Source organism: Mus musculus, chromosome 13 (assembly GCF_000001635.26).
Source record: "Mus musculus strain C57BL/6J chromosome 13, GRCm38.p6 C57BL/6J".
Lineage (NCBI taxonomy): Eukaryota > Metazoa > Chordata > Mammalia > Rodentia > Muridae > Mus > Mus musculus.
Window position 1 is genome coordinate 90443700 of NC_000079.6, and position 14681 is coordinate 90458380.

Here is a 14681-nt window from a genome sequence, read left to right on the forward strand (position 1 = left end):
CCCGCAAGGGTCCACACGGGACTCCCCACGGGACCCTAAGACCTCTGGTAAGTGGATCACAGTGCCTGCCCCAATCCAATCGCGCGGAACTTGAGACTGCGGTACATAGGGAAGCAGGCTACCCGGGCCTGATCTGGGGCACAAGTCCCTTCCGCTCGACTCGAGACTCGAGCCCCGGGCTACCTTGACAGCAGAGTCTTGCCCAACACCCGCAAGGGCCCACACGGGACTCCCCACGGGACCCTAAGACCTCTGGTGAGTGGAACACAGCGCCTACCCCAATCCAATAGCGTGGAACTTGAGACTGCGGTACATAGGGAAGCAGGCTACCCGGGCTTGATCTGGGGCACAAACCCCTTCCACTCCACTCGAGCCCCGGCTACCTTGCCAGCTGAGTCGCCTGACACCCGCAAGGGCCCACACAGGATTCCACACGTGATCCTAAGACCTCTAGTGAGTGGAACACAACTTCTGCCAGGAGTCTGGTTCGAACACCAGATATCTGGGTACCTGCCTTGCAAGAAGAGAGCTTGCCTGCAGAGAATACTCTGCCCACTGAAACTAAGGAGAGTGCTACCCTCCAGGTCTGCTCATAGAGGCTAACAGAGTCACCTGAAGAACAAGCTCTTAACAGTGACAACTAAAACAGCTAGCTTCAGAGATTACCAGATGGCGAAAGGCAAACGTAAGAATCCTACTAACAGAAATCAAGACCACTCACCATCATCAGAACGCAGCACTCCCACCCCACCTAGTCCTGGGCACCCCAACACAACCGAAAATCTAGACCCAGATTTAAAAACATTTCTCATGATGATGATAGAGGACATCAAGAAGGACTTTCATAAGTCACTTAAAGATTTACAGGAGAGCACTGCTAAAGAGTTACAGGCTCTTAAAGAAAAGCAGGAAAACACAGCCAAACAGGTGATGGAAATGAACAAAACCATACTAGAACTAAAAGGGGAAGTAGACACAATAAAGAAAACCCAAAGCGAGGCAACGCTGGAGATAGAAACCCTAGGAAAGAGATCTGGAACCATAGATGCGAGCATCAGCAACAGAATACAAGAAATGGAAGAGAGAATCTCAGGTGCAGAAGATTCCATAGAGAACATCGACACAACAGTCAAAGAAAATACAAAATGCAAAAGGATCCTAACTCAAAACATCCAGGTAATCCAGGACACAATGAGAAGACCAAACCTACGGATAATAGGAATTGATGAGAATGAAGATTTTCAACTTAAAGGGCCAGCTAATATCTTCAACAAAATAATAGAAGAAAACTTCCCAAACATAAAAAAAGAGATGCCCATGATCATACAAGAAGCATACAGAACTCCAAATAGACTGGACCAGAAAAGAAATTCCTCCCGACACATAATAATCAGAACAACAAATGCACTAAATAAAGATAGAATATTAAAAGCAGTAAGGGAGAAAGGTCAAGTAACATATAAAGGAAGGCCTATCAGAATTACACCAGACTTTTCACCAGAGACTATGAAAGCCAGAAGAGCCTGGACAGATGTTATACAGACACTAAGAGAACACAAATGCCAGCCCAGGCTACTATACCCGGCCAAACTCTCAATTACCATAGATGGAGAAACCAAAGTATTCCACGACAAAACCAAGTTCACACAATATCTTTCCACGAATCCAGCCCTTCAAAGGATAATAACAGAAAAGAAGCAATACAAGGACGGAAATCACGCCCTAGAACAACCAAGAAAGTAATCATTCAACAAACCAAAAAGAAGACAGCCACAAGAAGAGAATGCCAACTCTAACAACAAAAATAAAAGGGAGCAACAATTACTTTTCCTTAATATCTCTTAATATCAATGGACTCAATTCCCCAATAAAAAGACATAGACTAACAGACTGGCTACACAAACAGGACCCAACATTCTGCTGCTTACAGGAAACCCATCTCAGGGAAAAAGACAGACACTACCTCAGAGTGAAAGGCTGGAAAACAATTTTCCAAGCAAATGATCTGAAGAAACAAGCTGGAGTAGCCATTCTAATATCGGATAAAATCGACTTCCAACCCAAAGTTATCAAAAAAGACAAGGAGGGACACTTCATACTCATCAAAGGTAAAATCCTCCAAGAGGAACTCTCAATTCTGAATATCTACGCACCAAATGCAAGGGCAGCCACATTCATTAGAGACACTTTAGTAAAGCTCAAAGCATACATTGCACCTCACACAATAATAGTGGGAGACTTCAACACACCACTTTCTTCAAAGGACAGATCGTGGAAACAGAAACTAAACAGGGACACAGTGAAACTAACAGAAGTTATGAAACAAATGGACCTGACAGATATCTACAGAACATTTTATCCTAAAACAAAAGGATATACCTTCTTCTCAGCACCTCACGGGACGTTCTCCAAAATTGACCATATAATTGGTCACAAAACAGGCCTCAATAGATACAAAAATATTGAAATTGTCCCATGTATCCTATCAGACCACCATGGCCTAAGACTGATCTTCAATAACAACATAAATAATGGAAAGCCAACATTCACGTGGAAACTGAATAACACTCTTCTCAATGATACCTTGGTCAAGGAAGGAATAAAGAAAGAAATTAAAGACTTTTTAGAGTTTAATGAAAATGAAGCCACAACGTACCCAAACCTATGGGACACAATGAAAGCATTTCTAAGAGGGAAACTCATAGCGCTGAGTGCCTCCAAGAAGAAACGGGAGACAGCACATACTAGCAGCTTGACAACACATCTAAAAGCCCTAGAAAAAAAGGAAGCAAATTCACCCAAGAGGAGTAGACGGCAGGAAATAATCAAACTCAGGGGTGAAATCAACCAAGTGGAAACAAGAAGAACTATTCAAAGAATTAACCAAACGAGGAGTTGGTTCTTTGAGAAAATCAACAAGATAGATAAACCCTTAGCTAGACTCACTAAAGGGCACAGGGACAAAATCCTAATTAACAAAATCAGAAATGAAAAGGGAGACATAACAACAGATCCTGAAGAAATCCAAAACACCATCAGATCCTTCTACAAAAGGCTATACTCAACAAAACTGGAAAACCTGGACGAAATGGACAAATTTCTGGACAGATACCAGGTACCAAAGTTGAATCAGGATCAAGTTGACCATCTAAACAGTCCCATATCACCTAAAGAAATAGAAGCAGTTATTAATAGTCTCCCAACCAAAAAAAGCCCAGGACCAGATGGGTTTAGTGCAGAGTTCTATCAGACCTTCAAAGAAGATCTAATTCCAATTCTGCACAAACTATTTCACAAAATAGAAGTAGAAGGTACTCTACCCAACTCATTTTATGAAGCCACTATTACTCTGATACCTAAACCACAAAAAGATCCAACAAAGATAGAGAACTTCAGACCAATTTCTCTTATGAATATCGATGCAAAAATCCTCAATAAAATTCTCGCTAACCGAATCCAAGAACACATTAAAGCAATCATCCATCCTGACCAAGTAGGTTTTATTCCAGGGATGCAGGGATGGTTTAATATACGAAAATCCATCAACGTAATCCATTATATAAACAAACTCAAAGACAAAAACCACATGATCATCTCGTTAGATGCAGAAAAAGCATTTGACAAGATCCAACACCCATTCATGATAAAAGTTTTGGAAAGATCAGGAATTCAAGGCCCATACCTAAACATGATAAAAGCAATCTACAGCAAACCAGTAGCCAACATCAAAGTAAATGGAGAGAAGCTGGAAGCAATCCCACTAAAATCAGGGACTAGACAAGGCTGCCCACTTTCTCCCTACCTTTTCAACATAGTACTTGAAGTATTAGCCAGAGCAATTCGACAACAAAAGGAGATCAAGGGGATACAAATTGGAAAAGAGGAAGTCAAAATATCACTTTTTGCAGATGATATGATAGTATATATAAGTGACCCTAAAAATTCTACCAGAGAACTCCTAAACCTGATAAACAGCTTCGGTGAAGTAGCTGGATATAAAATAAACTCAAACAAGTCAATGGCTTTTCTCTATACAAAGAATAAACAGGCTGAGAAAGAAATTAGGGTAACAACACCCTTCTCAATAGTCACAAATAATATAAAATATCTTGGCGTGACTCTAACTAAGGAGGTGAAAGATCTGTATGATAAAAACTTCAAATCTCTGAAGAAAGAAATTAAAGAAGATCTCAGAAGATGGAAAGATCTCCCATGCTCATGGATTGGCAGGATCAACATTGTAAAAATGGCTATCTTGCCAAAAGCAATCTACAGATTCAATGCAATCCCCATCAAAATTCCAACTCAATTCTTCAACGAATTGGAAGGAGCAATTTGCAAATTTGTCTGGAATAACAAAAAACCTAGGATAGCAAAAAGTCTTCTCAAGGATAAAAGAACTTCTGGCGGAATCACCATGCCAGACCTAAAGCTTTACTACAGAGCAATTGTGATAAAAACTGCATTGTACTGGTATAGAGACAGACAAGTAGACCAATGGAATAGAATTGAAGATCCAGAAATGAACCCACACACCTATGGTCACTTGATCTTCGACAAGGGAGCTAAAACCATCCAGTGGAAGAAAGACAGCATTTTCAACAATTGGTGCTGGCACAACTGGTTGTTATCGTGTAGAAGAATGCGAATCGATCCATACTTATCTCCTTGTACTAAGGTCAAATCTAAGTGGATCAAGGAACTTCACATAAAACCAGAGACACTGAAACTTATAGAGGAGAAAGTGGGGAAAAGCCTTGAAGATATGGGCACAGGGGAAAAATTCCTGAACAGAACAGCAATGGCTTGTGCTGTAAGATCGAGAATCGACAAATGGGACCTAATGAAACTCCAAAGTTTCTGCAAGGCAAAAGACACCGTCAATAAGACAAAAAGACCACCAACAGATTGGGAAAGGATCTTTACCTATCCTAAATCAGATAGGGGACTAATATCCAACATATATAAAGAACTCAAGAAGGTGGACTTCAGAAAATCAAATAACCCCATTAAAAAATGGGGCTCAGAACTGAACAAAGAATTCTCACCTGAGGAATACCGAATGGCAGAGAAGCACTTGAAAAAATGTTCAACATCCTTAATCATCAGGGAAATGCAAATCAAAACAACCCTGAGATTCCACCTCACACCAGTCAGAATGGCTAAGATCAAAAATTCAGGTGACAGCAGATGCTGGCGAGGATGTGGAGAAAGAGGAACACTCCTCCATTGTTGGTGGGAGTGCAGGCTTGTACAACCACTCTGGAAATCAGTCTGGCGGTTCCTCAGAAAACTGGACATAGTACTACCGGAGGATCCAGCAATACCTCTCCTGGGCATATATCCAGAAGATGCCCCAACAGGTAAGAAGGACACATGCTCCACTATGTTCATAGCAGCCTTATTTATAATAGCCAGAAGCTGGAAAGAACCTAGATGCCCCTCAACAGAGGAATGGATACAGAAAATGTGGTACATCTACACAATGGAGTACTACTCAGCTATTAAAAAGAATGAATTTATGAAATTCCTAGCCAAATGGATGGACCTGGAGGGCATCATCCTGAGTGAGGTAACACATTCACAAAGAAACTCACATAATATGTATTCACTGATAAGTGGATATTAGCCCCAAACCAAGGATACCCAAGATATAAGATATAATTTGCTAAACACATGAAACTCAAGGAGAATGAAGACTGAAGTGTGGACACTATGCCCCTCCTTAGATTTGGGAACAAAACACCCATGGAAGGAGTTACAGAGACGGAGTTTGGAGCTGAGATGAAAGGATGGACCATGTAGAGACTGCCATGGCCAGGGATCCACCCCATAATCAGCATCCAAACGCTGACACCATTGCATACACTAGCAAGATTTCATTGAAAGGACGCAGATGTAGCTGTCTCTTGTGAGACTATGCCGGGGCCCAGCAAACACAGAAGTGGATGCTCACAGTCAGCTAATGGATGGATCATAGGGCTCCCAATGGAGGAGCTAGAGAAAGTAGCCAAGGAGCTAAAGGGATCTGCAACCCTATAGGTGGAACAACATTATGAGCTAACCAGTACCCCGGAGCTCTTGACTCTAGCTGCATATATATCAAAAGATGGCCTAGTCGGCCATCACTGGAAAGAGAGGCCCATTGGACTTGCAAACTTTATATGCCCCAGTACAGGGGAATACCAGGGCCAAAAAGGGGGAGTGGGTGGGCAGGGGAGTGGGGGTGGGTGGATATGGGGGACTTTTGGTATAGCATTGGAAATGTAAATGAGTTAAATACATAATAAAAAATGGAAAAAAAAAAAAAAAAGAAAGAGCAATCTGCAAATTCATTTGGAATAACAATAAACCTAGGATAGCAAAAACTCTTCTCAAGGATAAGAGAACCTCTGGTGGAATCACCATGCCTGACCTAAAGCTTTACTACAGAGCAATTGTGATAGAAACTGTATGGTACTGGTATAGTGACAGACAAGTAGACCAATGGAATAGAATTGAAGACCCAGAAATGAACCCACACACCTATGGTCACTTGATCTTCGACAAGGGAGCTAAAACCATCGAGTGGAAGAAAGACAGCATTTTCAACAAATGGTGCTGGCACAACTGGTGGTTGTCATGTAGAAGAATGCGAATCAATCCATTCCTATCTCCTTGTACTAAGGTCAAATCTAAGTGGATGAAAGAACTCCACATAAAACCAGAGACACTGAAACTTATAGAGAAGAAAGTGGGGAAAAGCCTCGAAGATATGGGCACAGGGGTAAAATTCCTGAATAGAACATCAATGGTTTGTGCTGTAAGATTGTGAATTGACAAAGGGGACCTCATGAAACTGCAAAGCTTCTGCAAGGCAAAAGACACTGTCAATAAGACAAAAAGGCCACCAACAGATTGGGAAAGGATCTTTACCTATCTTAAATCAGATAGGGGACTAATGTACAATATATATAAAGAACTCAAGAAGGTGGACTCCAGAAAATCTAATAACCCCATTAAAAAATGGGGCTCAGAGCTAAACAAAGAATTCTCACCTAAGGAATACCGAATGGCTGAGAAGCACCTGAAAAAATGTTCAACATCCTTAATCATCAGAGAAATGCAAATCAAAACAACACTGAGATTCCATCTCACACCATTCAGAACGGCTAAGATCAAAAATACAGGTGTCATCAGATGCTGTCGAGAATGTCGAGAAAGAGGAACACTCCTCCATTGTTGGTGGGATTGCAAGCTTGTACAACCACTCTGGAAATCAGTCTGGCGGTTCCTCAGAAAATTGGACATAGTACTACCGGAGGATCCTGCAATAACTCTCCTGGGCATATATCCAGAAGATGTCCCAACCGGTAAGAAGGACACATGCTCCACTATGTTCATAGCAGCCTTATTTATAATAGCCAGAAGCTGGAAAGAACCCAGATGCCCCTCAACAGAGGAATGGAGACAAAAAAATGTGGTATATTTACACAATGGAGTACTACTCAGCTATTAAATGAATGAATTTATGAAATTCCTAGGCATATGGTTGGACCTGGAGGGCATCATCCTGAGTGAGGTAACACAATCACAAAAGAACTCAAATGATATGTACTCACTGATAAGTGGATATTAGCCCAGAAACTTAGTATACCCAAGCTAAAAGATACAATTTGCAAAACACATGAAACTGAAGAAGAAGGAAGACCAAAGTGTGGACACTTTGCCCTTCTTAGAATTGGAAACAATCACCCATGGAAGGAGTTACAGAGACAAAGTTTGGAGCTGAGAGAAAAGGATGGACCACCTAGAGACTGCCATATCCAGAGATCCATCCCATAATTAGCCTCCAAATCATGACACCATTGCATACACTAGCAAGCGTTTGCTGAAAGGACCCTGATATAGCTGTCTTTTGTGAGGCTAGGCCAGGGCCTAGCAAACACATAAGTGGATGCTCACAGTCAGCTATTGGATGGATTACAGGGCCCCCAATGGAGGAGCTAGTGAAAATATCCAAGGAGCTAAAGAGATCTGCAACCCTCTAGGTGGAACAACATTATGAACTAACCAGTACCCTGGAGCTCTTGACTCTAGCTGCATATGTATCAAAAGATGGCCTAGTCAGCTATCACTGGAAAGAGAAGCCCATTGGACATGCAAACTTTATATGCCTCAGTACAGGGGAATGCCAGGGCCAAAAAGTGGGAATGGGTGGGTAGGGGTGTAGGGAGGAGGGTATGGGGGACTTTTGGGATAGCATTCGAAATGTAATTGAGGAAGATACGTAATAAAAAATATTGAAGAAAAATAAAACAATTTTAATTTAAAAAAAAATGAAGTGCACTCACTGATAAGTGGATATTAGCCCAGAAACCTAGAATACCTAAGATACAATTTGCAAAACAGAAGAAAATCAAGAAGAAGGAAGACCAACACCTGGATACTTCATTCCTCCTTAGAATAGGGAACAAAACACCCATGTAAGGAGTTACAGGGGCAAAATTTTGGAGCTGAGATGAAAGGTTGGACCATCCAGAGACTGCCCCATCCAGGGATTCACCCCACAATCAGCCACCAAATGCAGACATTATTGCATATGCCATCCAGATTTTGCTGAAAGGACCCTGATATAGCTGTCTTTTGTGAGACTATGCCAGTGCCTGGCAAATACAGAAGTGGATCCTCACAATCATCTATAGGATGGAACACAGGGCCCCCAATGGAGGAAATAGAGAAAGTACCCAAGGAACTAAAGGTGTCTTTAACCCCATAGTTGGAACAACAATATGAACTTATCAGTAACCCCAGAACTTATGTCTCTAGCTGCATATGTAGCAGAAGATGGCCTCATTGGCCATCATTGGCAATAGAGGCCCCTTGGTCTTACAAACTTTATATGCCCCAGTACAGGGGAATGCCAGGGCCAAAAAGTGGGAGTGGGTGGATAGGGGAGCAGAGAAGGGGAAGGTATAGTGGACTTTTGGGATAGTATTTGAAATGTAAATAAAGAAAACATCTAATAAAAAATAAAAAATAAAAAATAGCTCATACCAGATTGCCTGGATCACTTAGTGAGGGCAATAACACAGCAGATATGTATACCAGGAGATTATAGGTCTCATAAGAACAATTAGCCAAGCTATCTCATTTTTACTTCATCAAAATCGTAATAACTTGAGATAATAATTTGGTACTTTTAGAGAATGTGCATTTGAAATTGTAAAGACTTGCCCTCAGTGTCCTTAGTTTCTACCTGTACCACATAACGGTGTTAATTCTTGAGGATTTATAACTAATCATTTATTGCAAACGGATGGTACACATATTTCTGATTTTGGAAAATTAAAATATGTACATGTGACTAAATACCTTTTCAGGCTTTCTAATTGCAACTGCTTTAACAGGAGAAGGAACAAAAAATGTAATTAGTTATTGCCTACATTGTTTTTATATGCTTGGTGTTCCCAGTCAGACTAAAATAGATATTGGAACTGGATATTCCAGTCAAGCCTTTGAGATGTTTTGTTGACAATTTAAAATTCCCCATATTCCTGGGATTTCTTATTATCCTAAAAGACAAGGTATTGTGGAATAGGCTCATGGAACTGAAAATAATATCTTCATAAAAAACAAAAAAGGGGGAATTATATCCCTGTATACCACATCATTATATCATGCTTTTTATTTTTTAAATTTTAAAATTTGGATGCCAAGGAACTTTCTGCTAAGTGTCTATTGTACCCTATTGTACCATACACTTATGCCTATGTGAAATTGAAGCATCAACTTACTGGCATATGGTATGATCCTGATCAGATATTTAATATGGGAAAGAGGGCATATATGTGTTTTTTTCCCCCATGATGCTGATGCTGCAGGACCATGCTAGCTACCAGAGTGATTGGAGTGACATGCTGATGTTGGGACAAAGAATCATGCTGACCTGTGAGCTTGCTGAATACCCTGACAATGGTGACAGGAAAGCTGTATTGGACATATGTCCTTGACCCACCTTTGCTTACCTATATCCCAGATTGAATAGGCTGCCTTGATTCAAGTTTTAGACCTTATGGGGCAGAGAACATGGAGAATGTGAAAATTGACTTAGAAAAATTAAAAAGAGAAGTTATAATGACTCTTATTTTTCCTTTAATAAGATCAGTTATTCTGACTCAATCATGGACTAGTCTAGAAATCAATCTAATATTGGAAAAAAGGAAATGACAGTCTTCATTTGGAAGGCTGCTTCTAGACATTTTCAGAGACATATTTGAAAGTTAGTTGCATTTCTTTATGAAGTTACATTTGCAGTGTATAGTTGCAGGATAAAATTGGACAGGATCTGGATTTTGAACAAGTATTAGTGCATGTGTTTAAGTTCCTAATCTTTTATTTCTCCAACAGGAAGGACTATGTACAGCCTTCCGTGAAAAATGTTATGTTTACATTGATCATTCTGGGATAGTAAAGTGTTCTTTGGGAAAGTTCGAGAAGGACTAGCTGAAATGAAAAGAGAAAAAGGGACAGAATCAGGGATGGTTTGAACCCTGATTCTCCACTTCCTCATGGCTTACAACTTTAATTTCCACACTGCTTGGACCATTAATTATAATCTTGTTGCTTTTAACTTTTGGACCTTGTATCTTAAACAGATTGGTTCCCTTCACACAGGATCAAATTCAGCAAGCTCAACTATTCACAATGGCAGTTATTCATCTCTATGAAGAAATGCATTGAATGCATATTCATATGTCCTTCGTGGCTTTTCTTTGAATGGGAAAGAGTGTACTATAGAAGGCCTCTAGCCAGAGATGGGTAGGAGTCTTCTTGAGCTCCTATTAACTTAAGACAGAGATATACATCAAAAAGCTTTGTTTGTCCACCATGATAGGTAAGAAGGAGCAATATAGACACCAACCTAAGACAGGCACGGTCACCTGGCCACCATTTACCCTAGATAGAATTATGGAAAACAAGTAAATTGTGTGCCTCCATTCAGCTGCTGATAACTGCTCATCTTTAAAAAAAAGGGGGGGGGGAATTGTGCCCTTCCCCCAGCCTTGAGTAGGCTAACCAAACTCACAATGGTTTTATGACCTAGCTGGATTCCTCTGGCCCTGCCACATTTGCAATTTCCTACAGGAGCTTTGAGGAATAGACCACCCACTGAGCTTGCTTTGCAACTCAATCCAGCTGAAAGGAAGGATTGTGGGTGTTCCCTATGTAAAATCAGTGCTGAATATTAAACTTTGAGCCCTGATCAGAAACTTTGTCTTGGCTTCATCCTTCTCTCACACTTCATCCTTTTTCATTTCCAGACCTCCTTTCAGGTAGACCCAGTTCATCTATGGCTGCTGAATGGCTACATTGGCCCATCATCAGAGGTAGGGGAAAAGAAATTTTAATAGGAAAAGGGGCTGTGGATCTGTTTAAAAGTAGTTCTTTAGGAAGACCCCAATCTTTGCTATCAGGATATCAGCACTTCAATATGAATTATCAAACAGGAGTCTGTTGCAGCAGTCCAGGCTAATCAGCAAACATCAAATACAAATCAGCAGCAGTGACTTAATCCAGAAGAAACTGTGAGGCTCCAAACCAGCATGAGTCTATAGCAGTGGCAAGAAGCAGCCAGAATATCATGAGAAGTTCTTTACGAGTTACTCTCTATGTAGCCATGACAAATGAATATCAGTAGTGCAGTGCAAGGTGAACCAATGCAAAAGCCTCCTACCACTGTCTGTGGGGTCATATTTATATTCTTTCTAAACATTGTGCATCATCTCATGTGTCTGCTAAAGAATGCATCCTCTCACATGTCTGCTTCATCAAAACATCCTCTCATCTGTCTGCTTCAACAAGACATCACATGACATAACAGAATCTCTAAAGAAACCAGAAAATTCCACTTTATTGTAGTGTTCCATAGGGATTGTAGCTGTATAGAGCTGGTGTCTGCTGCCATCATTTGGAAGCTTACATAGTGCCTTTTAGTACCATGAAACTAGCCTCCAGGGAGGAGGCTTTCAGTCAGATACAGTTCAGATCCTCTGGGTCCTCTGTCTGAAGTGCATGGTGTGTTCATCAATAGAGGCTTACCTCCATCTCTGAGGAACAACCAAGGGCAACAATGAGAGAGTATGGTTTGGGAGGGGCTTTGGACAACCCTGATCAATATCAAACTTACATAGATAGAGATGACAGTAGAGAAGGTGGAGAAGTTTGGGGTAGGAAGTGAATATGATCCAAATAGTTGTATAAATTTTTCAAAGAATTAATAAATATTATAATAGTACTTCAAAATTTGTAAAGAAAAATGTATTCTGTGCATTTACCAAAGAGCATGACTCTAAGTATTCTTACCTAAGTGTTTCACCTAAGTGCTCTTTTCAAAAAACATTTTGAGAATATAATTTAATTTCAACATTTCTCCCTTCCTTTTCCTCCCTTGAAGCCCCCTAATATACCTTTCCATGTTTGTCTTCAAATTCACAGCCTAGTCTTTCATTAATTATTTGTCTGCCTGCTTGCTTGTTTGTTTTGTTTTTTGGGGGGAGATAGTTTTTCTTTTTCCATGACGGGGTATGTCTATGTATCCCTGGCTGTCTTGGAACTCGCTCTGTAGACCAGGCTGACCTCGAACTAAGAAATCCACCTGCCTCTGCCTCCTAAGTGCGGGAACTAAAGGCATGCGCCACCACTGCCCGGCCACTAATTGTTATTACATGAATATCTATATATGTATAACCATATATATTCTTAAATATAAACTATCATTTCTTACATTAGATCTACATATGTTTCAGAGTTTCTTGGCACTGGACAACCAAGAGTGTTTTCTTCCTTGGGAAAGAATGCCTTTCCCACTCACAGCTTTCTTCAGCTGCATTTAGTTCTTTTGGTGGGGTTGAGGTCTTGTAGGTTCCCCTCCCCCATCTAGTTTGCCATGCTGTACTGTGTGAGTTTTTTTAAATTAATTTATGTGTTATACTCCATATTACATTTCCCACTCCACCCCTCCATCCACCCTCCAACTGCTCCACATCTCACATCTCCTCACCAACCCCTCTGTCTCTACGTGTTTGCTCCCACCACCAACCCCAACCTGATCTCTAAACTCCCTGGGGCCTCCAGTCTCTTGAGGGTTAGGTACATCATCTCTGAATGAACACAGACCCGGAAGCATCTTCAATAAATGGTGCTGGTCTAACTGGTAGTCTTTATATAAGAGAATGAAACCACATCCATATTTACCACCTTGTACAAACCTCAAGTCAAAGTGGATCAAGGACCTCAACATAAAACCAGGTACACTGAAATCTAGTAGAAAAGAAAGTGGGAAAGAGGCTCAAACTCATTGGCAGGGACATTTCCTCAACAGAACACCAATGGCCCAAGCTCTAAGATCAACAATTGATAAATGGGACCTCATGAAACTGAAAACCTGGCATGGCTGCACTCTGAGAGTCCTGACCAGCAGCTGACTGAGACAGATGTATATACTTACACCCAACCATTGGACTCAAGTCAAGGGCCCCTGTCGATGAATTAGGGGAAGGATTGAAGAAGTTGAAAGAAAGAGCAACCCTATAGGAAGACCAGCAGTCTCAACTAACCTAGACTCAAGGGAGCTTTCAGAGACTGAGCCACCAACCAGGAACATACATGGGCTGGTCCGAGGCTCCAGGCTCATATATAGCAGAGATCTGTCTGGTCTGGCCGCAGTGGGAGAAGAGAGACTTAAGGCTCCAGGGAAGGTGGAGACTTGGGGGGGGGGTATAGCACACTCTAAGAGGCAAGAGGGAGGAGAAATTGAATGAGGAACTGTGGGAAGGGGAATGGAGAGTGGTAACAACTGAAATATAAATAAATAAAATAACTTAATAAAAATATTTGTGTGTGTGTGTGTGTGTGTGTGTGTGTGTGTGCACTAGGAGATAATCTCAGGCATACAATCAGCCTTTAGAGTTCAGGATCTTTGCTCCATATGATTCTGGGAGGTCAGAATTTGCCGTCCCTATTGTTCCAATACACTTTCTCAGGAGGCACATTGGTAGTTTGAATCATAATGTTCCTTGTAACTTGAAATTAGGTCAGTGGGTAAATCATGAACACCACACAGTCAGCAGCAGTGGTTTTCAAACTCCATGGCAAGCAGGAGTTCAACTGGCTTTAAGCCAGACCCATCAAACACTCCCAGAGTAGCATCATGAAACCAAGATTTCAAAAAATTCTCTAGTGTTTCAGAAGCAGAAAGCATCTTAAAAGCTGCTATATCTCTCAATAAAAATGAAACCTACAAAGGGTTCATTAAACATACTTCTTTCTTTGTTTATTACTATTAATAATAGGCATTTGCTCAGATCCCAAACACAAAAGTCCTTCCACTCCACATCTTAAGTTCCCACAGAAAGCCTGCCCAAGTCAGACTGTTTTCTTTTAAAGTTAGGTATTTCATGTAAATAGAGCAAAGTTGGAACCTTACTCTCCGATACAAAGAAGTTCTATGAGCAAAGAGCACAGGTTACATTTAGGATCTACATAAACTGTCCCTGATATCAGGTTTCATAGCTCACATGGGGCAAGATACCAAATGAACAACAAAAACAAAGCAAAGCAAAACAACATATGAACCGCAGCCTACATATTTGGTCCTAGATGCTTATCTGCCTTCCACTTCTCTTCTGTGAAAATTTGGT